A 27,327-nucleotide genomic window follows, 5' to 3' on the forward strand; every position below is an offset into this window, starting at 1 on the left:
AGCTTTGCCCAGTTCACAAATCTTGGTCCAATCCCAAACCGCACCAGAACTGCCATCAGGTACCCCCATGCTACCAGGTCAAACGCCTTCTCAGCGTCCAATGCCACAACCACCTCTGTTTCCTTCCCTTCCGCCGGTGCCATAACGACGTTCAAAACCCTCCTAATGTTCAAAAACAGTTGCCTCCCTTTCACGAACCCCGTCTGATCCTCACCTGTCACCTTCGGGAGGCACTCCTCCAGTCTACCCACCAGTACCTTCGCCAATACTTTTGCGTCCACATTCAGAAGTGATATGGGCCTGTACAACCCACACTCCGTCGGATCCTTATCTTTTTTTAGCAGCAGTGAAATCGATGCCTGCCCCAAGGTTTGCGGCAGCAGCACTTCCCTATCGCCTCTTCAAACATCCCTACCATCAGGGGTGCCAACTTATCCTTGAATTTTTTATAATATTCCACCGGAAACCCATCCGGCCCTGCCACCTTCCCCGACTGCATCCTCCCAATCGCATCCTTTATCTCCTGTTCCACTATTGCTCCTTCTAATGTAGCCCTGTCCCCCTCCCCTAGCCTCGGGTACTCCAACCCATCTAGAAATTCCTGCATCTCACGGTCTCCACCGGGTGGCTCTGACCTGTACAACCTCTCATAAAACTCCTCAAAAACCTTGTTAATCAGCTCCGGAGCCACCACCAACTTCCCTGCCCTATCCCTCACCTGAAGAATTTCCCTTGCCGCTGCCTCCCTCCGGAGCTGACCTGCTAACATACATCCCAACTCCATGTTCATAAATTGCACCCCTTGCTCGTCTCAGTTGGCGCACTGCCTTCCTGGTGGACAGTCGGTCGAAGCTCGCCTGTAGTTCCTTCCTCTTTTCCAGCTTCGCTGGATCCCCATCTTCTGCATAACTCCTATCTACCTCCAACATCTCATCTATTACCCTCTGCCGCTCCAACCTCTCGTCTTTGTCCACCCTGGCCTTGAAATAAATTACCTCACCCCTCACCACCGCCGTTAGAGCCTCCCAGACGACTGCCTTCGACACCTCACCCGTACAATTGAATCTTACATATTCCTTTAAATACCGTTTCAATTTTCTCACAGAATACTTGGTTCCCCAAAAGCCCCACATCCAGTTTCCACCCCGGCCTCTGCGCTACCCCCTTCTCCAACACCATATCCACCCAATGTGGAGCGTGATCTGACACGGCAATTGCAGAGTATTCCGACCCCTCGACTCCAGCCAGCAAAGCCTTCCCCGCCACAAAGAAGTCGATCCGCGAGTATACCTTAATGACTGCTGAGAAAAACGAGTACTCCCGTTCCCTTGGGTGCAGGAACCTCCAAGGGTCCACCCCTCCCATTTCCACCATTAGCCCAGCCAGCGCCTTCGCCCCCCCCCCCCTGATGGGACCAGCCAGCGCGGCCGTGATCTGTCCAACCTTGGCTCCTGCACCAAGTTCCAGTCCCCCCCCCCACAATCAGCTCGTGTGTGTCCAAGTCAGGAATGGCCCCAAACACCTTCTTCGCGAATCCCACATCGTCCCAATTGGGACCGTATACACTTAACAGCGCCACTAACCTCCCCTCCAGCGCCCCTGTTACAATTACATATATACCCCCCTGATCTGCCACTACCTTCTCCATCTGGAAGCGTACACTTTTGCTGACCAACACTGCTACCCCTCGAGCCCGTCCATCAAATCCAGAGTGAAACACTTGGCTAACCCAGCCCTTTTTAAGTCTCACCTGGTCCTTCACCCTCAAGTGAGTCTCCTGCAGCATTGCCACATCGGCTTTCAAACTTCTAAGATGCACAAGCACGCTTGACCTCTTGACCGGACCTCCAACCCTCTCACGTTCCACGTGACTATCCTTACTGGGGGTCTCTCACCCCCCCCCCCCCCCCACCTTTCTTATCTACCATCATCATAACACCGGGCCCTGCGCATAAGCCTGACCCGCCCCTGTCCATTGTTAACATCGAACCCCTTCCCCCCCTCCCAAGAACATTTCCCCCTGAAACAACATCTCCCAGCATCCATCCCTTCCCCCCCCTCGTTCGCCTCGTAGGCCCATTGAAGCCTGCTATCCAGGCTCCAACGTCCGCAGCCCTCCTCTCACCTCACCTCCGTTCACTAGCTGACTTTAGTTAGCTAGCGCGGGTGGCTCCCCCGCCAAGATATATCGCCCCCTTCCACTCAAGTCCTAGAGAAAGAAAAACCAAAAAAAAACCAACAATCCAACCCATACAATTCACTAACATAACATTTAACCGTCGCAACACAGAACGCCAATCAACCCACCATTATCTTGAACTGTGTAACAATGCAAAGAGAAGTAAATTACAATACACATCAGTAAAAAGAAAGTTGTAGCATTTATACATTTTCCAGCTCCCCAATCACAGTCCACAGTCTCTTTTCCAGTTCCGCTCCTCACGTCTGTCCCAAGCCTTCTGCCCTCACGAATGCCTCAGCTGCCTCCGCTGTCTCAAAATACAAGTCTTTGGCGTTATACGTTACCCTCAGCTTCGCCGGGTATACCATACCAAATCGCACCTCCTTCTTGTACAGTGCCGCCTTCACTCGCCCAAACACCGCTCGTCTTTTTGCCAACTCCACCGTCAAGTCCTGGTAGATCTGAACCACAGTACCATCCGCCAGCACCTCACGCTTCTGCTTCACCCAGCTTAACACCTTCTCCTTCATGCAGAACTTATGGAAGCAGATAATTACTGGTCTTGGCGGCTCGTTCACTTTGGGCTTCGGCCTTAATGACTGATGAGCTCGGTCTAGTTCGTACTGGGAGGGGTTCTCACCCTCCCCCATCAGCACCGCCAACTTCTTAGCAAAGTATTCTGTTGGCCTCTGTCCCTTCGGGCAAGCCCACAATTCTCATATTGTGCCGCCTTGAGCGGTTCTCCAAGTCCTCGAGCTTTGCTCGGAGTCCTCTGTTCACCTCCACCACCCTCCGCAGTTTGTCCCCCATCGAGGTGAACTGGTCGCTGTGTCATGACACGGCTTCCTCCACTTCCTTCATCTTCTCGCCCTGCTGTCTCACCTTGGCCGATGCCTTTGCCACCGCCACCCTCACCGAGGCGATTGCCTCCTCCACTAATGACTTCAATGCCACCGCCGTCTCCTTGCTCAAGGCCTCCATATGCCTTGCAAACTGTTTTTCCAGCTGCACCGCCATCACCTCGGTCATCTTCTCCACTGTAAGTAGTGCGGCCCCGCCTTGCGGTTCGGCTTCTGCTATCCTGTCAGCACTTTTGCTCGTCCTCTCATTCAGCGGCGAATCCGCGTTTCCTCCTTTCTTCGAATCTGCTCTTCGCATCCTTTAGCAGCTTATTGTTTTTTCTTTCTTTTCTCTTCTCTCCCCTTTCTCCCTCCTATCCTTCATCAATCTGAATTATTCTTTTTTTTAAAAAAGGGGAGAAAAATAAACCTTCACCAAACTTCTTTGAACCGTCTTTCTTTCTCCACTACATTCCCCAGAGCTCCCCTGGGACCGTACTTCAGCCTTCTTTCTTCATCCTAGGTGGGAGCCATCCGATGTGGGACACCCTACCTACATCGTGTCCTGGCCTCGGACCTGTCGCCTCGGCCTCCTTGTAGCTCCGCCCCCGATGCTCCGACCTCTACACCGCGCTGGGCCCAGCGCCTCAGCCCCCGTCGCCTGACACCTGCGTGGGGTTCTTCACCGGTTTTTAAACCGGCCCCGCCCCGTGACGACCCCAAAGGCCGACAATAGTCGAGGGGTAAGTGATGACTTGGGGAAATACCCAAAATCGCCACAAATCGTGGGCACTGGCGGGAGCTCTTATTGCGGTCGCCCTGCTCGCCCACGCCACCGGAAGTCCGCATTTTCTTTTCTTTTAAACTAATTTTAATTTCCAATGTTTCAGTGCATTAGATAAATCTCAACACAAATCACGTAAGTTATAATCTTGGACTCACAATGACAGACGATCAAAAGTACAACCCACTTAGCACTTCATGCTTTGACTAAAATTAATTTGTTAAAACAAAACATTCTCACAGCTCACAGATAACCGTTAGCCTTATCTCACGGCTACAGACAAATCTGAATTCCCTTTTTCTACAGGAACCCATCTGTTACGCTTTTACCTTAATCTTCTATTTACTTTTAATCCCCTTTTTTTTTTCCGCGAGGGAGTCAGCTTCATTAGATTGCTATGGGGGACATATAGGTTTTCCTACCTCATTCCATTGCTTTACGATTGTTTCTTTCCATTTTCTTACTCATTTTGACTCCCTTATCTGTCTTCTTCAAGGAGTTCAGCTTCTTTCTCACTCTGGATGTCTTTACCGAGGCTTCGGGATGACCTGTGAGGGGGCATTGAGTTTATTGCTCATCGTTCCTTCTGCAAAATATTTTAGAACATATATATAACAATAACAACAACTGTGGCAATCATTTACAAATACTACAGAGATGTCCTTTCACGAACCTCGAAGTCTTTTTTTTTAAGTCTCTAAGGAACCTTTTTTCTTCCCATGCAGCTTTAAGATAATTCATCCTAGCATTAGTCACCGGCCAGTAATTAAGGCTGCTGAGTGACGCCCGCTCCCCCTTTCAGCTGAGGTTGCGCTATGACTCTCTCCCTTTCAGGTGAGAGAGTCCAATTTATAGAGTCCTTTCGGGGTTCGCGTCCTGTTAAATTAGGAAAACTGCAATGACTGCGCCAATTTGTCGTGGAAATTATAATAAAGCCAAATTCCTCGAGGTTCGATTTAAGAAAATTTATTTACACAAATATATTTGCGGAGAGAGATTGTTCCGCTGCAAAGCCAGGGCACTACACTCTGAGATTCGATTAAAGGAAGGATATTTTTATAGTCTGAAATAGCAGCTTGAAGTAAACAGCCATGTTTATATTAAATAGACCGTGGAAAGTACGTAAGATGAAATACGTAGGACGTATGTTCTTGCCTTTGGCTAAAAACTACTTGAGTACACATTTTGTTATCTTTCGGAGGACAATGTGTTATCATAATCAGGCCTAGACCAAAATATTAAGCATTATTTTGTTTATGTTACCTGACCTACTTATTTTCGTTCAAAAACCATGTTGAACTATAGTCAGACATTTCCCAGCATGCTTCTAACATGGCAACTCATTAATTTCCCCTCCACTGTCAATGACCGAAGAGATGGTAGCGGTGAGGCGCTGAGGCGCCAGTCTGGCGAACCAGACAGTAAGACAGCCAGTAATGGTGAGAGGATTCTGGGTGCTACTTTTCAACACTAAGTGCCGTTAAATAGGGGCCACGATCTCGTCAATGCAGCCGCCGAGAAACACCCCGCCAATTATCCCAAAATGACACGCAGAAATGTTTCCGTTAAATCGCGCCCCGAGTAACAAAGTTACAGATAAAAGATAACATTTGTTGGTGATAATGATTGAATTGAGGTCAAACTTGAGAGTGAAAAAGAATATTTAATTAGCATCTTGCATGTAAAACCTCTCAGCCCTTCACACAATGAATTATTTTCAGATTGCAGCAACTATGAATGCTCAATTTATTCTTAGACCTTCTTGTATAGTGTAATTCGTATTTAGAAAGTTTTTGTGTGTCTAGAAAAGTAGGTTTTAAATTGATGGCGTAGCTATAAAACTTTACAAACTTCCAAATTTATGGGCTGAATCACTGAATGAAATATTGAATAGAGATGTTATTTAATAATTCGATGGGAAATTGAATGCACCCTTATTCAGGATAGGGCAATCAGATATAGCGGAAAATGGGATTTTTGTTTGAGTTGTTAGCTATGGGCCTCACAAATTGTTGCAAACAAATGGAGTGTTTTTGCCCAAGGTAGGTGTGTGAAAGGTCAAGGTCAATGTACCAGTCACAAGCAAGATTGGAAAATGTAGGAAAGAAGAACCGATAAATCAAAAGGTGCTTTGTGGATGGCGAGCGTGACTATTATAGTTTTCTAGATTGTGGGAAGTTTAAAAGTTAGACATTTTTTATATCCTGTACAATGGATTTTGTTTTCAACACGGTGATGATGTATGGTGAAAGAAGAGCTTAATTTACATTCCAATATTAAGAAAAAGACAAGTTTTTCCAAAGCAGATGACTTGTTGACCCACTGATAATAAATCCAAGCGCAATCCAACTTTGATACCTTATCTGATGTAATCTCTAAAGCTTCTGTAATTCTCTTGGCATTCAGCTGTTCCCATAGAAGTTAATCTTTCAAAGTCTATTATGAGTTTGGCTATGTGTGCCAAGATGTTGCGCAGAAATGCAAGATTTTTGGTCACGTTTCTGCGCTGTCATGTTTCTCCCTTAACATCTACCAAACAATTTGATAACTGCACGAGATGTTCCTTCATTTGTCGAATGTTCGTATTCATTAATAACTGATCCAGTTTTTTGTTTCCATTAGCATAGGAATGCAATTACCATCCAGGGTAGCATGGTGGCCTAGTGGTTAGCACAGCTGCCTTACGGCGCTGAGGTCCCAGGTTCGATCCCGGCTCTGGGTCACTGTCCGTGTGGAGTTTGCACATTCTGCCCGTGTCTGCGTGGGTTTCACCCCCACAACCCAAAAATGTGCAGAGTAGGTGGATTGGCCACACTAAATTGCCCCTTAATTGGAAAAAATAATTGGGTAATCTAAATTTATAAAAAAAAGGAATGCAATTACCTCTGAAATACAAACTACAAAATTTAGGCATTTGAACAGAAGCAGCATTCCCAATATTAATCCTTGTATTTGAGTATCTATGCACAAAAGGTAAAGACCTGCAATTATATCCCATCTTCCAGGACATACCCAAATGCTTCATAGTGAATTAATTTATTTTGTAGTGTAGTCTCTATTGTAACATTTTAGTCTATTACCCAAAATATTTAAAATTTTGTTCCGGAGATTGAACTTTTTATTAAAAAACGAACAATCAATTTAAATTTTAAAGTAAGGTTAAAATAGGCTCTAAATATGTGAGGCTTTATCTCCCATTGGCTTATTGCCAATTGAAAGCAGAACCTGCAGTTTCTTGTCAGGGTGCACAATAATATGACAGCACTTTCTGGGTCCCTGGATAATGACATTTACTGTAGCACAAATGATGTGTCATATTTTGCGCATTTTGTGCCGTCGCTTGCATTTCATCCGAGATATTTTTCTGAAGATAATAGGAAATGCTTTTGTGTCACAGTGCTAAATTCCATTGTTCCATCAATGCCCACCCCCACAATGTGCATATCAAATATGTTAATAAAAAAGAATATTTTACCATCTACCGTTTGGCATTAAGCTAATTTACAGTTTGATATGGATATGAGGATTCTGTAACTATAATATAGAGCTCTTGGAAGAAATTTTAAAAATTCTCAGTGGTGGCTGAGTTTTTCCATCCATGTTCTTTCACAGTGCTGCAGTAGAAGTAATATCTGATGTAGTATCTTTTAACTCATCACAGGCATTGACTTGCTTTAAACATTGGAAAAACAGGACTCCGGTATTCAGAAAATTCAGTAATTATGGATGAAAAAAGCCCTTTGGCTAATCTTAATATATTTATCCAGCAATACCCTCCAGTCCCTATTCTACATCACAATATTACAGAATTCAATTAATTCTCAAGTAAATTTTTAAGTTTTTACTTGCACTGTTCCATGCCGGAGACTGTTTCTTGTGTTGCTCAGTTTTTTGTCAAGAAGAGTTTCGTAAAATTATTCTTAAATATGCTTTTATTAAGTTGAACCGTTGTCCCCTTGTTCTCTTCATGATTTAATTTTAATTAGTATTCTAGATGTGTTTTTCTGTGTTGCTATATTGTACATACGTACAACAGTGCCTTTCATACATATTTGAAGATGAGAAGCCCAAGTTTCTCCACTTTTGTCTCATAACTCAAATCTCTAACGTTAAGGATTAACCTCTTCTAATCACCACTGCCAGTTAATGACTGTCTGTCTGTCTGGTGTCTCAGCATAAGATGTAATGCTCAAGGTTCAGTCTGACCGGAGCACTGTACAGTTTGAGCATGATGATATCTGATTTAATATTTAACTGATTTGGCTATGTTGTTTTACAGCTGGGTTTTTTTGCTGTACTGCATCAATTGAACATGGTTTGCACCTGGTGTATTTTAGCATCTTCCAGAACTATTTGAACACCATTCTTAATTTCCCTCCCTATGTGCAATATTTTGTCATTGTCTGCATTAAATATAATCTTCCATTGATCTACCCATACAATTCGTCCTAATTAGTTTGTAACCTCTGAGCGGCTTTCAATTGACTCTCCCCGATCAGTAGCCTCAGCAAATTTGATGACATTGCATTGGGTTTCTGTGCCTCGGTCAGTGATGCAAATAGAAACATCAATTGTCCAAGCAGTGATTCCCAGGAGAGCCACTCATTACTTTCCTCCTCATTCCCATCCTATTCTGCCATTTATCTCCAACCATCTGAGATTGAAGTTCAACTAATACTTTTTCCACTGGACCGTTGGAAGTCTTGAAGGAGTTTTTAAGTCTGACATGAACCACTTGCTGGGGAAAATTAAATTAAGCCAAGTTTCAATGTATTTATGCTTTATTGCGTGCTGTACAGTCATTACTATTTCTGTTATGAGCTTGTCCCTGCATTCTAGTTGCACGCCTGGAAGCTTCACTAGCTTCTTATCTGGACTCCTTCCTGACATCATGGGGAAGAAACACTTAAGGGCTCAGTATTATTAGGGTTTTGTGTGACTACAACATTTATTTACAAACTTTATTTTCCATACACAGCAAAATTACATTGTTAAATCTTTTGCATTGTGTGCCCAGGTCTTTCATTTTCGGAGTTTGAAAATCAATGATGGGATTTCGGAGTGACTGGAGGAATGAGAATCACAAACAGATCAGTCCAGATTCATCTAATTACACCCCCCTGTTTGGTTTTGGTCTAACTTATTTAGAAACCACACTAGGTTGGGGGCTGTTAGACTGTAGCGCTGGTTAGGGCGCTTTTTAAAGATTATGCCCTGACCTGTTTGGAGCCAATTATCAGCTACAAGAGGCCTCATCCGTCAGACCCTCTAGTGGCTCACTAGAGCGCTACCAACTGAGCCAGAAGACCTCCCTCAGGGGGTCAAAGACCGTTGGCTGCCGTCTTCTCAGTGTTTAACTAAATATTATGGGATAAATGTTCATCTTTAATAGTCTGGTGTAAGGCGATCCATGCTGGGAGCACCAAAGGGGAAAACATCCCAGCATCTGATGCAACGTATGTCACGCGTTACAGTGATAATTACGGAATCATCCATTTAATTTGTGGGAGCTGAACAGTTTGAATTATGTAACTTATTTTCTCTTTCGTATATTTCTTTTGAGTTGGTGTTCTGGAGACATTCTTTTGTGTGGAAATGTGACCCATTGTTCAGTCAGAGCTGTATCAGTTGCAGCTCGGGTTTTCTCTTTGGAGCTGTGGGAGGCAGAATCAAATTGGTAATATTTTTGTTGTGGGAAGGCACTGAATGCCAAGAATCTTTTATGCACATTAGGAGTGTACTTGTGGGATTTGACTTGAGGCTGCAGTGTGAGACAGGTTAGTGCGTGTACTTGCCATATTGTGGGGTGACTGGAGCTTCTCTACTCCTGCACTATAGATTTCTCCAACGCTGGAGTGAAAAGGGAGTTATACTGTGAATCATGGTTCCGATACTGCAACAGCACCAATTTGTCCAACTGACAATCTGTCCAGAATGATGCTTGGAATTGAAAATTCCGTTTTATTTCTTTTGAGACCTGTACTGCTGAATGTGCGAACAAATTGCAGCATTTAGTGGTTTCTGATCTAATTTACAGAATGTCAATTATGTGTGCGCGATAGAACGCCTCATCACACCTGACTCGGTGATGTGACAAGGCCGTTAAATCTCGCAATTGGCCTCCTGCAAGATTTATGATGCTCAAAATGCTTTGGGAGATCTAATTAATTACCATATTTAAATGAGCCATTAGACTGCATATTTCTTATCCCAGTGCCTGGGAGCTACTTGGGAGACCTTGCCAGGCCACCGTTTAGTACTGGTCCACACAAATGTGGATCAGGTGTAACGGCACCTGGGAGGGTCTGCCAGGCCATTTGAGATCTCTGGGTGGTCAGGGACATGGCAGAGTGGCACCCTGGCTCTCTGACTGACACCTGGGCGGTCAGGGACATGGCAGAGTGGCACCCTGGCTCTCTGACTGACACCTGGGCACCTTGGCACTGTCAGGTTGGCACTATGTATCTTCCAGCTGGCACTGCCAAGATGCCAGGGTGATATGTCAGACTGACCCTGTCAAGGGCTTGACTGGCACTACCAGACTGGCAGGTACTTCCAAGGTGGAAGTTTCAGGATGCCTAGCTGGCATTGCCAGGTGGGCAGGGGCACTGTCTGGGTGGTAAAGGGCCATGTCCATGAAAGGGGGATGTATGTGTATAGGAATGGGGGGGAGTGAAGGACGGGTATGAAGGGGCCTCCTAAATAGGTGGGGTCCTGAAAAGTGGTTGGGGGGGGGGGCGGGGGGAAGTTGGGGTGGCCTGAAAAGTGGGGTACCCTCAGCAACCCCATAGTAGAGTGTTCTTACTTGGGGGAGGGGGAGGGGATGGACCCCCTCAAACTTACTTTGAGATTGGGGCACCCTTTCAAAAGGGCAGTCTGATCTCTGAGGAGTCGGCCTCACTTGCGAGTTCTTCCCTGTACTGTTGAAAAAATATCTTGAGTGTGGGCTAGACCTGGGAGAAACTCTCCAAGGCCCATAAAATTGACTATGGCCGTAATTGACCGGCGGCGTCCCATCGGAATGGGACGTGGTTGGTAGATCCTCTCCTGAGGTTCCTGACAGCTTTTATAGCTCACGAGATCTAACGAGACGTCACAATCTGCACTGCCCATGGGTGGGAGCAAGGCTCCCATAGCTAAAAGAGCTTAAAAGCTCACTCAGCTATGCTGCCGCCGAATAGAACGGCCACCCGGCATCTATCGGCCTCGCTGAGGAGACCCCAGCCGGGTAACATTCAGCACTGAACCCCACAACTGGGACCTGGCAAAAACTACACTTTGGGAGGGGCGAATGGAGGAAAAGGCCCCCCAGGCGATCGGAAACTCCTGGATGGTTGGTCTAGCCTTTGGCCAGGCTAGCAGCCTGGCACTGCTGGTGTCATCTGGGCACCTTGACACTGTCAGCCTGGCACACTGGCATTGCCACCTGGACACCCTGACAGTGCCACCCAGGTGCTACTGGCAGTGCCAGGGTGCTCAGGTGGCACTGCTAGGCTGGCAGTGCCAAATGACCAGACTGGCATTTTGCCCACGCCGGATATTGGGCCTGCCAGTATGTGGTGGGGTGCGGGGGCGCTCGCGGACCCCCCAACAGGTGAGATGGGGAGTTGGGGAGGGGCGCGAGATCCGGATGCTATTTTTAAATGGTGTTCCGATCTCTTCCTGCACCGAGGAATTCCTCAGTGCAGTGCAGGGTATGTGGCTTAGTGCAGCCTCGCGGGATGTCCCCCACGGAGGGCCATGTAATAAAAGCAGTGCTCTTAGATAGCGGTGTTGTTTCCGACACAACAAGCACCAAGAGCAACCGCTTGATTCCCGCCCTGTTTTTGTTTATTTAAATTGCACACGAAGTGTAGGTAAATACTGGTGTGGTTTTCACCAAAAAAGCTGGCGAGAAATACCCTGCCAAACCTCGGAAAATGACATTTAAAAATTGTTCGTTAAATCACGTCCTATATCTTCAGACTCAATATGTTAAGGCAGCACGGTAGCATTGTGGATAGCACAATTGCTTCACAGCTCCAGGGTCCCAGGTTCGAATCTGGCTTGGGTCACTGTCTGTGCGGAGTCTGCACATCCTCCCCGTGTGTGCGTGGGTTTCCTCCGGGTGCTCCGGTTTCCTCCCACAGTCCAAAGATGTGCAGGTTAGGTGGATTGGCCATGATAAATTGCCCTTAGTGTCCAAAATTGCCCTTAGTGTTGGGTGGGGTTACTGGGTTATGGGGCTAGGGTGGAGGTGTTGACCTTGGGTAGGGTGCTCTTTCCAGGAGCCGGTGCAGACTCGATGGGCCGAATGGCCTCCTTCTGCACTGTAAATTCTATGTTAACATTTGTTGTGGAACACAGTAGATGCAAACTGCCTCACAGAGTGTGTACATTTCGAGAGGCATTCATTTCCACTATGGCATTTGATCTCCCATGGTATGCATGTGTAACGATAACAGTTGATGTTGTAACTGAGCGGGAAGGTCCCAGAATGGAAACCTGGCTCAAAAAACTGTTACTTTTCTTTATAATACATTATAAGGAGTTACAGGAGCGTTAATTAGTTGTATCAGCAAGAAAAAACATTTATTAACATGGAAAAATTGGATTGTAATACAATACTTTACTCCCCCCTCAACTTCACAGTTACACAGATTTTAATTGTGTAATTAACACGAGTGGCAAAGCATATCTTAAGCTACAGCGGTCTCCGTGACCAACGTCTATTTAAACGCACATTTATAGCTGTGGTCAAATCCAAGTTAATGTCTATGGATTTCTCCTCCGAGTTCCCCCCAGATGATTGTCATGAGATTTTTCGAACATCATTCCAGAAGCACACTTTAAAATCTGCTCTCACAATAATGGTTTCCCTTTGTGGTTTGTGTTACGAAATCCAGTCCAGGTTTTCCAAATGACACCTTTTAAAGAAAGTGTCCACTCCACTTTGAGTAGGGAATCCAGTATCCAACTTTTACACCACGCCCTTTAGGATTTTTTTTGTCTTGGCTGCTGTACGAACTGTCCTCAATTGCTTCAATTCTCGATTAATAGTCTCTAGTAAAATGGCATCAAACATTTCATTTACCTGAAGTCTGCTGTCCCACTTTAAATTCGATTACTGCAATAGTTTCTTTATGTCAGATGTTTACTCTTCCTTGAATTCTTTAGTTAAATACCTTGGTCCCTGGTTATCTGGACTGTAACTTATTTGTTAGGAAGCCTACATCTTTGCAACTCCCTTACCTACCCATCTTCTCCTGGAAATGTTGAGAGATGTTCATTCCCCAGTGTCCTGTCTCCAACTGCAATTTTTCCAGCTAAAACTGAACCTTATAAGGGCTCCCGTTGCTGAGCAATAACTACTACTATTTATTCTTCACACCGTAGTCTTCACACCACAGCCTTCACAACACAGCCTTCACACTATATCCCAATAGAATCACAATTGGAACTTTACCAACTTCCACACATGCATGCACCTTTTCCCAGCATGAATTTAACTATTTGTTTTACCCTTCCAGACACACTTACCCGGTGAGGCGGGAGGTGAGCCCTGAGGGGCTGTCGCTTCTGGTCGGGACGCTTGGACGGAGATAGGTTCTTGATTAATAAAGGGATCAGGGGTTATGGAGAGAAGGCAGGAGAATGGGGATGAGAAAATATCAGCCATGAGTGAATGGCGGAGCAGACTCGATGGGCCGAGTGGCCGAATTCTGCTCCTATGTCTTATGGTCTTCTGAAACACACTTAAAAAAATCTACCTTATTTCTAATGTTTGCCAAAACAAATATAAATTCTTTAAAGCTACCTTTGTTTTACTAACACATGAGGATTAAAATAAGGTTTGAAGTTGGGGTATTATTTTGAACAGAGTCTTGAAAGGGGTGTAGTACATGGTTATGGGGAGAACTGAGATTGAGCAGAACTGTAGGCCAAGGAAAGAAGGTGAAAGAGAGGGTTGTGGGACATAAGAGGGAAAGTAAATCTTGGTTCAAGGCTGATCAGCAGAACATAAAGCCGAGTTAAAGATTTAAAGGGAAAGTGGATATGTGAAGAAGAATTAAAGTATGCATCTTTGCCCAGAATTAGGGTCAGCACGGTGGCACAAGTGGATACTGTAGTACTGTGGCTTCACAGCACCAGGGTCCCAGGTTTGATTCCCCGCTGGGTCACTGTCTGTGTGGAGTCTGCACGTTCTCCCCGTGTCTGCGTGGGTTTCCTCCGGGTGCTCCGGTTTCCTCCCACAGTCCAAAGACGTGCAGGTTAGGTGGATTGGTCATGAAAAATTGCCCTTAGTGACCAAAAAGGTTAGGATGGGTTATTTGGTTACGGAGATAGGTGAAAGTGAGGGCTTAGGTGGGTCGGTGCAGACTCGATGAGCCGAATGGCCTCCTTCTGCATTGTATGTTCTATGTTCTGTGGAGGAGAGGGGAAAAATAGAACTGGATCAAAGACTGGATGGAGAGGGGAAATGGAACAGCGTCACAGACCACTGGAGAGTTAGAGGATGTGGGAGAAGATGGAGAAATGGTTGGCTTTTAAGTGTCTTGACAGCAACACCAGTGGGATGACACTGAGCAAGCAGCCAATCATGGCCATCGTCACCAGCACAGTATATCTTACTATGTGTGGGGAGGACAATGGAGTAATTGATGAGGAGTAGACAGATACGGCATAAGGGGCAGGTAAGGGTACAGAATAAGAGGTTGGACAGATGCTTGAATGGAATGTGAGAGGGAAGAGGGAGGTTAGGGAATGAATGGAGGAAGAGAACAAAATAGGAAGGGGAAAACGAGAATGATGAGAAGAGGCAGGAGAGGAACTCGAAGTGGAGCATGAAAATGAAGGAAGGGGAACTGAGGAAGTGCCATTGGTACTGGGAGGAGCAGAGCAAAGAAGATGCTTTGAGTGTCGAGTGGGGAAGTGGAGTTCTTCCAATGAACAATTAAAAAAATATATACTTACAAAAATGGCAGGTTTTGTAATAACTATCAAGGGGTAAGTGAAAGAGCAGCATGTAGTGGGAACTTGCTTGGGAGATACACTTATTTGCTGCTGTAACTTTAGCAAACCTCAAACAAGTGCTGAAGCTATGACAACCAATTGGGAAAACCAGTTAAGAAGTTCATTGGCCTTGGGATTTTTACAGCTTCAGTACCTATTACAAATGTATCTTCAATCATGTTCCTAATCAACATACCCTCATTCGTTCTGACTGCAGCACGAAAAGCTCGAAATGACAAGGCAATTTCCCAAAGTAGGAATAGCTAGTCTATTTATTGCACCATTATAAACAATTACACACATTTGAGTGGGTGCCAGTTTAACAGATTCAATGGCAGGAAACTAGATAATTGACAATGGTCAGGAGAATGTGGAGTTGGCATTAGCTGGTTAAATATAGTTCCTGTCCCTGTGTTGCACTTTGCTGGGCACTCCAGCTTCATATACATTATTTGAGCGGGAAAAAAATCTGTAAAGCCCTGAGGAAAGCTGAAAGGAACAGGCTGAACAGTAAAGTAATGGAAGAGTGGGAAGAGAGCACAGGCTGTGCCCAGAACAACTGATTAAAGCTGTGGTTAGCCTTATTGTCCAACGAGCGTAATACCAATTCTTGACTTGAGCTCTGAAAGCCCAGCTATTCTTGGGATGTGATGCTGTGTTTTCAGTCCCATTCGGAAATCTCAGAGGCTATTTACGACATTACAACTAGATATTCAGGTGATGCTCTGCACAATCGTAATGGAGCCATGAGTTTCATGGGAAAGGTTTGGGGATGTGGTATGATGTTGGGGTAGTTGAGGTAGGTGAGTATATAAACAGTGCTTGTGGGGATCATTGGCAGCTGGTGATGGCCAGGGACATTGAAACTCAAAGTTATCAATTTCTAAAGAAAATGTTCGTACTTATTGCTTCCCTTGACGATGTACAAATATTTTCTGGGAAGCCCTTAAGGGATGGCGTTCACTGTTCACCTCATCTACAGTTTCCCAGGGATTTTTCACAGGCTCATAAGAGGACAATTGCAGTGTTTGATTTCTGACCCAAGGTTTTCATAGATTTCATAGAATTTACAGTGCAGAAGGAGGCCATTTGGCCTATAGAATCTGCACCGGCCCTTGGAACGAGCACCCTACCCAAGCCCACACCCCACCAAATCCTTGTAATCCAGCAACCCCACCCAAGCTTTTTTGGACACTCAATTTAGCATGGCTAATCCACCTAACCTGCACATCTTTGGACTGTGGCAGGAAACCGGAGCACCCGGAGAAAACCCACGCAGACCACGGGGAGAACGTGCAGATTCCGCACAGAAAGTGACCCAAGCGGGAATCAAACCTGAGATGCTGGAGCTGTGAAGCAACTGTGCTAACCACTGTGCTACCGTGCTGTCCTGTCCCTGTGTCATGTCCCGGGGGTATCTGGCATCGCTGAGCAGGGCACGCAGCAGGGAGGCTGGTTAACCAATAAATTCGAGAAATTCACTGAGACATGCAAACTGCAACTGAATAGATTTTAATGCTTGTTTTAATGCTTTCATTAAAGGTTTTACTTCAAGGCCCAAGCCTCTTGCAAAAGTCCAAGTTTGGAATTGATACTTTTCCCCCAAGCCTCTGACGCTGCTAAATTTGAAGTGTGCTGATTAAGCATCTGTAATCTTCCCTGTTTCCCAGCAGGCAGCAGGATTGTTGAGTCAGCTGCTGATGGAAGACGTTTCCTTCAGCTGAAGAAATGAAGGAAAAGAGCAAGTGAAAAGAAATGTGGAAGTTAATAAGTTGAGAAAGCACAGAAGGGTCTAGAAGGAACAGATAGAGTGGTGTAGTGTGCAAGTGAAAATGTTTAGGCAGGGACTAGGGTGATAATTCCACACTTCAGAATGAGGGTTGAAGAATTGGGGCTACAATGTTATAGCTTTATCTGTGCAGCTCTCTCCTGGTTGGTATGGGATTGCAGCATCGCTGCTTCAATGCTTAGTAATCAAATCTTCAACTTTGGCCTGGGATATTTTTTCTGCACTAAACAAACACCATAATTTATGTCTGTCAAATCGTGGTGCAGATGTTTCATCTTCCCAGTGGGGGTGGGTGGTGGTGGTGGTGGTGGGGGGGGGGGGGGGGGGGTGGTGGTTGGGGGGCAGAGTTAAGGACATGAAAATCCTCATAGATTTGAAACAAGAAACTGGACTAAAATTTTAAAGATGACGTGGCTATGCTTGGGATTTGCAATACTACTTCTGCAATGTCTGAAGTGGTAAAGGAGTAGTTATTTACCGACTCTTGGATTGATTTATGTTTTTCTAAAATATTTATGACCATAATGGTGTTTCCAAATAGACAAAAAAAAGCTCAGTAAGTAGATTTACAACTAGATCATTAATATTCATTCTTCTAACCTCTGCTGTAAGCTGTTAAACTGATTTTTTCTTTTAATTTAAGTCCATAGTGCTCGTGACTTTGCTTAATATTAAGGTTCATGCCACAAATATGTTGTCAACAAAATCTTGCCCCGTCTTTTTGGGTACTATATTTTCTAAACACTAGTTGGTAGGAAATATTTTACTTGGGGCTGTTCCTGATTTTGAGCTAGGCCAATTATTGTCAAAATTAAATTTGCCAGTTAATTTAATGACACATTTATTTGAAAAACTCTGCGACTGCAAGACTTGGGTGTATGTAATAAAGTTGAGGGCATGGGTTAAATAAATTCAGTCAAGTAATATAATTAGATTATGGAGATCATCTTCTGCTGTACCTGTACTGACAGGTCTGCAGGGGACTCCTATATAGTTGAATTAGTGTTGATCATGAGTAATTTTTCAAGCTAATGTGACAACATGGAACAAAATTAGCAAAGTATTAAACAAAGCTCACATTTCAGAGAAATCATACCCTCAGGATCGTCAAAATGTAATTTAGAGATTTTGCATCATACTACTCCATCAAAATGTTTAATAGTTCCAATGTTGATACTTTGAAGGGCCCGCACGAGTTATCTGAATCCCTCAGAAACTAGAATTGTCTATAGATAAATCAATGATTTATTTTACTGAAGTGGTGTTGCAGAACAAATAGATTTATGAGACTGATGGGTTGAAGTGAGTTTTCACCCGACAACCAGAAAAATGCTTTCTAAGTGAAGTCTAATTATTTTTTCTCCAAAGCACTTTGCCACTTAATCTAACTGGAAGATTTTAAGTATAACACATTCATGAAGTGAAATAATCCATTAGTATGAGAAGTCATTGCTCAGTATGTCCACGAGGACAAAGGGTGACAAATGTATCTGAAAATAAGTAGTCTATGATCCAAATGATGGGAGAATAAGAAAGACATGCATAAATAAACAGTCTTGAAATAATTCCTGATATGCATTTTGCCACCGTGACTAACAATAGACTCTTGAATAAACTGGTTCCATTTAATACTGAAACTGTTGGAAGTACTAAGAGAAAATACATCTTTCAGTTCATCAGCATCACTTTAATATAAAGTCAGTGATAAAATACTGGGAGAAAGAGCTGCAGTTTTTCTTTCAGAAAGCAGGATGTGAAGGTGCAGAATCTAGGTTGTTGCAGTAATTGGGCTGGTAGTAGATGCTTAGGTGGGAGACTGGGTGGTGGAACGGCTGAAGGGTGTGACATTATGTATAATGTCTAGCACATTAAGAGTTAATGTAATATTTCATCCTACCACCAGATGGATCTGGGGAGCAGACCTATAAAAAGGAATGCCTCTCAGACTTCTGAGAGAAGGCAGGAGAAGGTTAGAGAGAGTAGGAGGAGAGATAGTGTGAGTGTTAATGTAGTGTAGATTGTAATTATAGTTTATAATATCGCTAGCCTTAGGAATAGTGTTCAAACTGTATAATAAGTAGTGTAATAAAATTTAGCTTTGTTAATTTAACTTAGCTTTGTGATCTTTGTGTACACTATGTCCAGAATCCAACTTGAGTATTAGCAACACAAAGAACATCACAAAGGGGAAAGAATTGTCCAGAGAGGAGGTGAGAAGTGGAAAGCAAAATCAGTGAAGTAAAAATAGGAATTCATACTAAAACCAGCAACGTAATGGAGGTACAGGTCAGGGCAGAGGCCCGTAAAGAACTGGAATGCAGATGCTTCATTTATATCCTATGAAAGTGTATTCAAAGCTGGATTTTTGGATACATTAAGATTCTGTTTATTTTGGAGGATGTGCATTAAATTAAGATAATCAGTCCAGAGTGAAACAAGTTTGATGCTGAAGAATGACACCCAAGGATAAAGAACTATCCTGGTGACAGCTGCAGATATAAAAGGCATTCTAAGGCCATATTAATGGAGGGTTATTTGTGCAAAAGAAACTGAAATTATCAAAGTAATATCAAATATCAGAATTATTGGAAATGTAGGTGAATAAAACTTAATGAGGGTGAGAGAACAAATTCAAGATCAGAGGAAACCAATTTGCTTGGAGATGAGAAAACTGCGATAAGGGATCTTCAAGGGCAGGCCTGTTTGGAAATATTGAGAAGGTGCTGGGTGGAGAACTATCCAAGTGATTAGATCGTTGCAGTCTGAGAAATTATATTTTGACTCTGGATGGTGAGGTCATAGACCAGATAGAAGTTGGAAGAGGAGCCAAGTAGTTGAGTTGCTCAGGTACAGATCATTTCAGCACAGCTAACTTCAAATTGGCATTAGGATCACAACAAATAAAAGAGAGATAGAAGTAAAGAGCTTGCTGTAGTTGTTCTCAACAGAAAGATTGAGTAATGCAATGAGCCCCAAAGAGGAGATCCTGGAGGTTTAGGAATGTGTTAGATGGGAGAATGGGTTGAATATTCAAGAGGACCAAGTGATAAACTTGGCAGACAGAGCTTGGTATCAAACAAAGCTTTGAGTTCTATATCATTGAAAGTTGTTCTTTATGGAGGAGTTGGCTCTGAGGTTAACAATTATGCTGAGCCCAGATTCCTCAGGATCAGGGCGGAGAAGGTTGGAGATGATGTTGAGAACTTTTTTTACTGAAAAGAAGTTCTCCAGAGAGGAGCAGGTGGGAAGAAAAAATAGAATGTGAAGGCAGTGAAGGGGAGGAGAGATCAAAGAATTGACTGGCATCCAGAATTTGGTTGCACTTCTTTCTATACAACTGAAATGAAAGATTTTCCCATTCCAATAATGGTGGAACAAAGAGAAATATTTGCATTTATATAACAATGTCAGGACATCCTAAAGTGCTTTGAAGCAAATGAAGTGTAGTCAGCGGTGTAATCAAAGAAACACAGCAGCCAATTTGTGTATAGCCATCTCCCACAAACATGAATTACATAACTGACCAAATCCTCCATTTCAGGTGCTGAGAAGAAGTGTTGGTAAGAACATTGGGAAAGTATTTCTCGTCTTTGAATAATAATGTGGTATCTTAAAGGAGCAGAGGCAAATCCGACAGTGCAGCATTCTCTCAGCAATGCACACACATGCCAATGTTCAGGTCTTTGAAATGGAGCTTAAACCTCCTCCCATCTTTTGATTTAGAAGCAAGTCTGGCATCACTGAGTTAAGACCGACATATTTATGAAACTGCAGACCAGGATAGCAATAGTGTAGATTGAACTGAAACTGCGAGAGGGAGCAATTTCAAAAATCTGTGTCAAGCGGCATGGTAAAGAGGAGTACCTCTAATGAATTGGTAAAAACCGTGATTAGAGGAGTACGGTTGCGAGATATAGACCCAAGAGAACGACTTGCAGTCAGAATCAATGTAGCACGAATTAGAGCTGAAAGCAGATGCTGAACATGTTATCTGTCAAAATGGATTTTGACATGCATGCAGTTACAAAGAAGAAAGTACAGTAATAACTGTAATGGTGAACATGATGAAGAAGGTAAATGGAAATCCTAAGCAGAGCAGACATTTTACAAAGCCTGGGAGAGAAGTGTCAGAGAATTAAACATTAGAAATAAAAATAAAGCAAAAGTTGGAAACCTGAAACGAAAATCAAAAATGGCAGAAATATTGCATGTTTTAGCACCGGAACACTATTGCTAACATTTCCTGTTTAATTCAGATTTTCAGCATTCGCAAGAAAAGGTTAATGTTGATGTTTCAGGTGGTAGACTGGTTGTCAGAATAATTTCAGTTCGCGCTTTCCCCAAATCCGATGTTTGGATTGGGATTGTAAGTAATAAGGACAGGTACAAATCAAGATAACTGAATTGTGTGTTGAACATGATGGCTTCTGAGCTTCTAGGGATGACTGCTGAAGTGTCATGTTAAGAATGGTGATTGAACTCAGATGAGGAATACAGAACATGATATTACATAAATTACAGAACAGAAACAGGCAATTCAGCTCACCAGATCTGTGCTGTTGTTTGATCTCCACACCAGTCCCCACTCACCTTCAGATAACCTCACCACAATATCCTTCTATGAAATGAAAAATGAAATGAAAAATGAAATGAAAATCGCTTATTGTCACGAGTAGGCTTCAAATGAAGTTACTGTGAAAAGCCCCTAGTCGCCACATTCCGGCGCCTGTTTGGGGAGGCTGGGACGGGAATCGAACCGTGCTGTTGGTCTGCTTTAAAAGCCAGCGATTTAGCTGAGTGAGCTAAACCAGCTTGGTTTATTCTATTCCTTTCTCCTTCCATCTAGTTTTTCTATAAATGCATCTAGGAATTTGCCATGACTGCTCCCTAAGGTAGGGGTTTCCAGATTTTAACTAATCTCTCGATTAAGCAGTTTCTCCTGAATTTCCTGTTGAACTTATTGTTAATGGTCTTCAATTTATCACTCTTCGTACTGATCTTCTTGTGATTGAAATATCTTCTCTCCATTTTCAAAACCTTTATCAGGTGACCCCCTCAGTCATCTCTTTTAAATGGGTTGGAGTGGGTTACTGAGTCAGTAATTATACAGAGGATAATAAAGAAATAAGTTCAACAAAGAGGAGAACAGAAAGGAATATGAAAATGTTAGGATAGATATCAAAAACAACATTAGGAAGGCAAAGAGAAACTGTGAAATTAGATGATCAAGGAATATAAATAGTAAGGGATTCTATAAATACATATATTTACTTCTCTTACCTACTCAGGCTTTGTTTCCACCCAAGTGCTCGCTCTTTTATTCGGCCATTAACATATAGGTAAGAAAGGAGTCTTGCACAAAACGACTAGTATTTAGTCAATGCATCAGCGGCCGCCAACGATGGATGTGAAAGCTGGAAATAACCGACTGTTGGCTGTCTATGGGACTCTTAGCTGCATTCTTTTCCCCCTCTGGCAAACAGTGAATTGTTGTTGAGCTGCTGTCCGGTTAAAGGTTGAGAGCCTGCTCCCAGGAGCTGCCAGTGGTGGTGAGACGAGGCTCTTAGTTGCTCAGGGAAGTGGCTCAAGTAGCCTATGGCCACCCGCTGCCTTTGCTGTTAAAATTTCATCAGTGTGGGAAAGTGAAGGGTACCTTATCCCTGCCTTCCCTCACCATTTTACTGCACCTCCCCTCCCATCCCTCGATAGATTTTCAGGCTCGTACAATATTTCTACCCCTCTTCAGGACCGTCCCGTCCCCCCCCCCCCCCCCCCCCCCCCCACACACACACACACATACACACACAAAACCACCAAGGCTCCAGCCCGCAACTTACTAATTTAAAGTCCAAATGATAACCCAATTATCTTTTCTGATAGGGTACTGATTCATGCGGAGCCTGTTCCAGCTATACACTTCCTGGTCCCAATCTTTCAGCTGTGCATTCAACTTCCTGATCTCTCCTATCCCTGTGCCAGTTAGCCCGTAGTTCATGTGTTAATTTTCAGATGAATGCCCTTTAGGTTTTTAATTTGGTTCCAACTTTTTGACATTCCCTTAGCAGACCCTCTTCACTTCCATACATTATTGATTCCAACATGGACCATGACAGCAACATATTCCTCCTCCCTTTCCAAGTTCTGCATCAGTCTTTTTTTTCTTTATTCTTTCCATGAGATATTAGGTCACCAGGAAAGTCATGGGCGGGATTCTCTCAACCGGTGCCGGGCCGGAGAATTCCCGTGACCGGCGCGAATCACGCCACGCCGGCACGTGATTCTCGGCAGAGCGGAGAATCGCCGCCTGCGTGGTTGGCGTGGCGCTGGTTGTGGGCCGCTCTACATGGCCAGCCCGCAGATTCTCGGCCCGGGATGGGCTGAGCGGCCGTAGTGAAAACGTTGAGTCCAACCGGCGCCGTCCACACCTGCTCTCAGCCGACGGGAACTCGGAGTCAAAGGTGTGGGGGAGGAGGGGGGGTCCGACCCCGGGGTGGGGGGCCTCCGATGTGGCCTGGCCTGCGATCGGGGCGCACCGATCGGCGGCCGGCCTCTCTGGCTGGGGGCTTCGTTTCTTCCACGTCGGTCCCTGTAGCCCTGCGCCATGTTGTATCGGGGCCGGTGCATTGAAGGAAGGCACTGCACGTGCGCGCATTGGCGCTGATGCCACTGCACATGTGCGGATCCCGCGGCGCCCAGTTCAAGCCGGGATCAGCAGCTGGAGTGGCGCGAACCGCTCCAGTGCCGTGCTGGCCCGTTTTGTGGGCCAGAATTAGGTGTGGGGTTGGCCCGTTCATGCCGCCGTTAAATGCGACGGCGTTTACGATGGTGTGGACACTCTTCTGCGGGATTAGAGAATCCCGCTCCATGTGTTTTTCAGTCTGGGCTAGTGCCTATTGGTTGCCTGGGAAGTCCCTGAGAAGTTAAAGTTCTTTGCAGCCTGCAGAGAGAATTTGTTTTTTTTAGCTTGGGGAGATGAGGTCATTACTGGGTAGAGCCAAGGAAAGCAGAGAGACATTTTGAGAAGCTGTGGAGAGAGGTTTGAAGAAAGGCTTTTGGAAGTGAAGTCTGATCTGACAACCTTTCCTTGTTGTTGGGTCACATGTAAAGGCAGTTCTCTTTCCCAGTAGGATAGTTTAAAGAAAGAGTGATAATATTTTAAAAGCAGAGCAGTCATGTCTGAAGAGAAGGACGAAACTGAAACAAGCTCGTTGAAGCAGCTATTTGAAGATATTCAGCCAGAGTTTGAAGGAGTTCTAACAGCAGCCAGAATCTGTTCTGTACTGCAAGTATTACTCCATGCCTTGCTGATTTTTACGCTGGATTGCGAGCTGTGTGTTTCTTTTCTGGTTGTTTATTGGGAAATGGAGCAGTAGAACATAGAACAGTACAGCACAGAACAGGCCCTTCGGCCCTCAATGTTGTGCCGAGCCATGATCACCCTACTCAAACCCACGTATCCACCCTATACCCGTAACCCAACAACCCCACCCTTAACCTTACACTTTTATTAGGACACTACGGGCAATTTAGCATAGCCAATCCACCTAACCCGCACATCTTTGGACGTGGGAGGAAACTGGAGCACCCAGAGGAAACCCACGCACACAGGGGGAGGACGTGCAGACTCTACACAGACAGTGACCCAGCCGGGAATCGAACCTGGGACCCTGGAGCTGTGAAGCATTTATGCTAACCACCATGCTACCATGCTGCCCCGAAAGTGGAGATGCCGGGGATTGAACCCGGGGCCTCATACATGCAAAGCATGCGCTCTACCACTGAGCTACATCCCCGTAGAGTAGAGTTAAGGGATAATTGTAAGCTGTTCTTTGTTTGGTGCAAAGTATAAAAATGAATGATATTGTAGTTACAATAAAGTTTTGTTTTAAAAAATAACCAAGACCTATTTCATCATGCAATCACTCCTACAGCAAATCATTCTTTCCGCACAGTCTTTCAAATTAACTAACCTTTGGGGTTTCGGTCCAGTATCCTAGCCACTGTTGGGGTCTAACCCGGGATCGTGATATATCTGATTAGAAATTGCTGAATTAGGATAATGATATAATGGGTCAAATGGACTATTTCTGTCCTGTTTGCTTCCATGTACTTGAGAAGGAAAATAAACAGAGTTCGGGGCTAATTGGAAACTTCTCACAAAGAACCTGCGGAGGTTGGATGGATTGAATGGCCTCCCTCTGTGCTATAATTTACTTTGATTATTGAAGTGATGATAAACAGGGATACTTACTGATGTGAACTGTTGCATATTTGGTTAATGTCAAATGTGAAGGAGGGCCAGCAAGGATTAATAAATATTGTGTGCTTGAATAAAGGAAAGCACTCCTGTGGATTTGCAGTACATCTCTTTTTGACTGGATAGAGTGTTAGTACGGTACTTAATGTGCAGAGTACACAAACTCTGGCTGCTTGCCCTGCTGTACTGTCAGAGAAATGACTGTGTTCAGCCCACAACAAGTTGATGTATGCCCCACTATAGACTGGTTTGATTTAGTGAGCTTCTCTAAAATACTAAGCAGTTCTCAATGTGGCAAATAATTCATCTCGCAAGTGATTCTCTTCCTAGTTTATTTCTGCTTCTCAGGAATAATGGATTTATTTTGTTAAATTTGACAGTTGGTGTAATATTAGTAAGGCAATAGTAAATAGTGGGGACGATTCTCCTGCCCGCACGCGCAGACACAAATCACGTTATGGCCGGACATTCTCGCGATAGGGCCAAGTGCGATGAGATTCTCCCCAACCCCGGCCAGCAACGTAATCTAGTTCATGCCCTCGCTGGGTGTCAACCAGATGAGCATATTTAAATTGTAACTTAAATTTACAGAATTGGCTTAAAGCCAAATTCACTGGACCTCTTTGATTGTCCCACCCACTGACGCCACGTGAAGTCGGCGGAAATCACTACTGGTCTCCTTGGCTGTGACAATCTGGTTGCACCAGGGCCATCTTGGCACTGCTAACTGGTGGGACCTGAACGGGGCAGTGACTGAGGGGGAGGACTGAAAGGGGGGGTTGGGGCCTTTGGTGACCCCATGGCGGGGTGTCACTCACCTGGGGTGGGGTGTGGGTGCTATTTTGTGGTCAGCGCACCCTTTAAAAATGTACCTCCGATCTCGGAGGGGCCAGTCTTGCAGGCGTCTTTAGGTCCCACACATTTCTTTCTCAGCGCAAATCATCCCAACCTCCAAAGAATTGTCTAAGTGTGGGTGGATTGTGATCAGAATCACACCAAACCACCCAGAGGGAATCACGCTGTTTTTCCTGCGAGAGGCCACACTTGGAAATCTTTTGGGAGAATTGCACCCAGTATCTTTTAAAACTTTTGTCCAAAGGAAATCAATGTTTGTTGGTACTGTTGTGAGTCTTGGACTTGCAGAATGTGACCAAGCATTCACCGTGGCAGCACAGGGAACAAAGCCAAACCGCCCCTGCACCTCGGTCTTTATTGTGTGTCTGATGCTGTGGAATTTTTCACTCCTCCGTGCCCTGTTTCTTTGCTCTTTAGTTGCTGATTGCGAAAAACTGTAGACTTTCGTAGAATTTGGCTGTAAAATGATTTTAAAATGTTCTTTCCAGCAGTCCATGTTAATTCCAGAAGTTGTAATTTAGTGCCGCACAGTGGCTCTTGTAAAAAGAAAAAGAACAGCAAATTCTGGAAATTCAAAAGAATAATAGGTCTGTCAGCATCTGTGAAAATGAGAGTTAAGTTGTACTTAACTCTGAGTTCAGTTTAATTTATTCTTTAACTGTTATAATAGATGTTGGAGCTTTTATTTTAACTTTGCTAGGTAAGCAAAAATGCCTTCTATACTCCACAAATTTCTATCCTCTGTGGAAAAAAGGTTTTCAATAAGATTCACTTGTTTATGTTATTACTGTGGATTTTATTACTCTTTATTTAAACAGTCTCATTGACAGTTCAGTGATATCAATATTTTTGTTCACTGATTTAAAGCAAAACATAAACTTATTTATTCAGGAACATTAGATTAATATTTACATGCTACATATCTGTCACACGCACACAATATGCTTCGTCAACAGATTTCCATTTTGATTCAGCACTGTATTTTCCCATCAAAGGAACATCATTATTTAAATGTGGACATTGCTTCTGGATGGACTCAGATGCTGGCTGGCTTGCGGAGGAAAATTGTGCTGTTGCACAATGTTGTATATGTTGTCGGCTTGTGCTTGAAGCAGCTAAAACCTTCGAACAAGGCGCCTTCAAATTTCAGGCAGAAATAACACACTTGAAGTAAACTTGAAGTGATGGTGTTACTAACCTGTAACTTGCAGCTCGCAGCAGGAAACCATGGACCACTGGTTTTAAATAGAGAAATGTGCGCACTTACCTGCGCTCTGATGATGCGATGAACCTTCCTTTCGCTTCGGCAGCTTCGGGCCTCCAGCGCCCCGGTCTGTGCAGGCTCCAGCGCGGTGCAGGAGGACTGCAGCCCCGCCCCCTTAAGACACGGCCACCTTGGGAATGCCGATTGAGGGCAGGCATTTATCAGTCGATATAGATAGAAAATAACAATGTTTTTAACATTGTAGATGTTTTTTCAACAGTTTTGTTCTGCTCTTCCTTTTAAACAGGCATGACTATTGATGATTCTATTAAAGTAATTTTTAGTTTTTTTATGATTAATGGGGATTATTTATAATAATCTAATAATCTTTATTAGTGTCACAAGTAGGCTTACATTAACTCTGC

The 27,327-nt window shown here is 44.2% G+C and overlaps 1 protein-coding gene and 1 non-coding gene across 15 annotated transcripts in view; one reads left to right on the forward strand and one right to left on the reverse strand.

Moving 5' to 3' along the window:
- dtnba (dystrobrevin, beta a) overlaps positions 1-27,327 on the forward strand; it is a 705,977-nt gene that overhangs the window by 153,084 nt on the left and 525,566 nt on the right. The gene's annotated exons all lie outside the window — the stretch shown is intronic.
- trnaa-ugc lies at positions 24,308-24,379 on the reverse strand. Its single transcript has one exon. It is a non-coding gene; the product is annotated as a tRNA-Ala (tRNA).

Source organism: Scyliorhinus canicula, chromosome 6 (genome assembly GCF_902713615.1).
Source record: "Scyliorhinus canicula chromosome 6, sScyCan1.1, whole genome shotgun sequence".
NCBI classification, from domain to species: domain Eukaryota; kingdom Metazoa; phylum Chordata; class Chondrichthyes; order Carcharhiniformes; family Scyliorhinidae; genus Scyliorhinus; species Scyliorhinus canicula.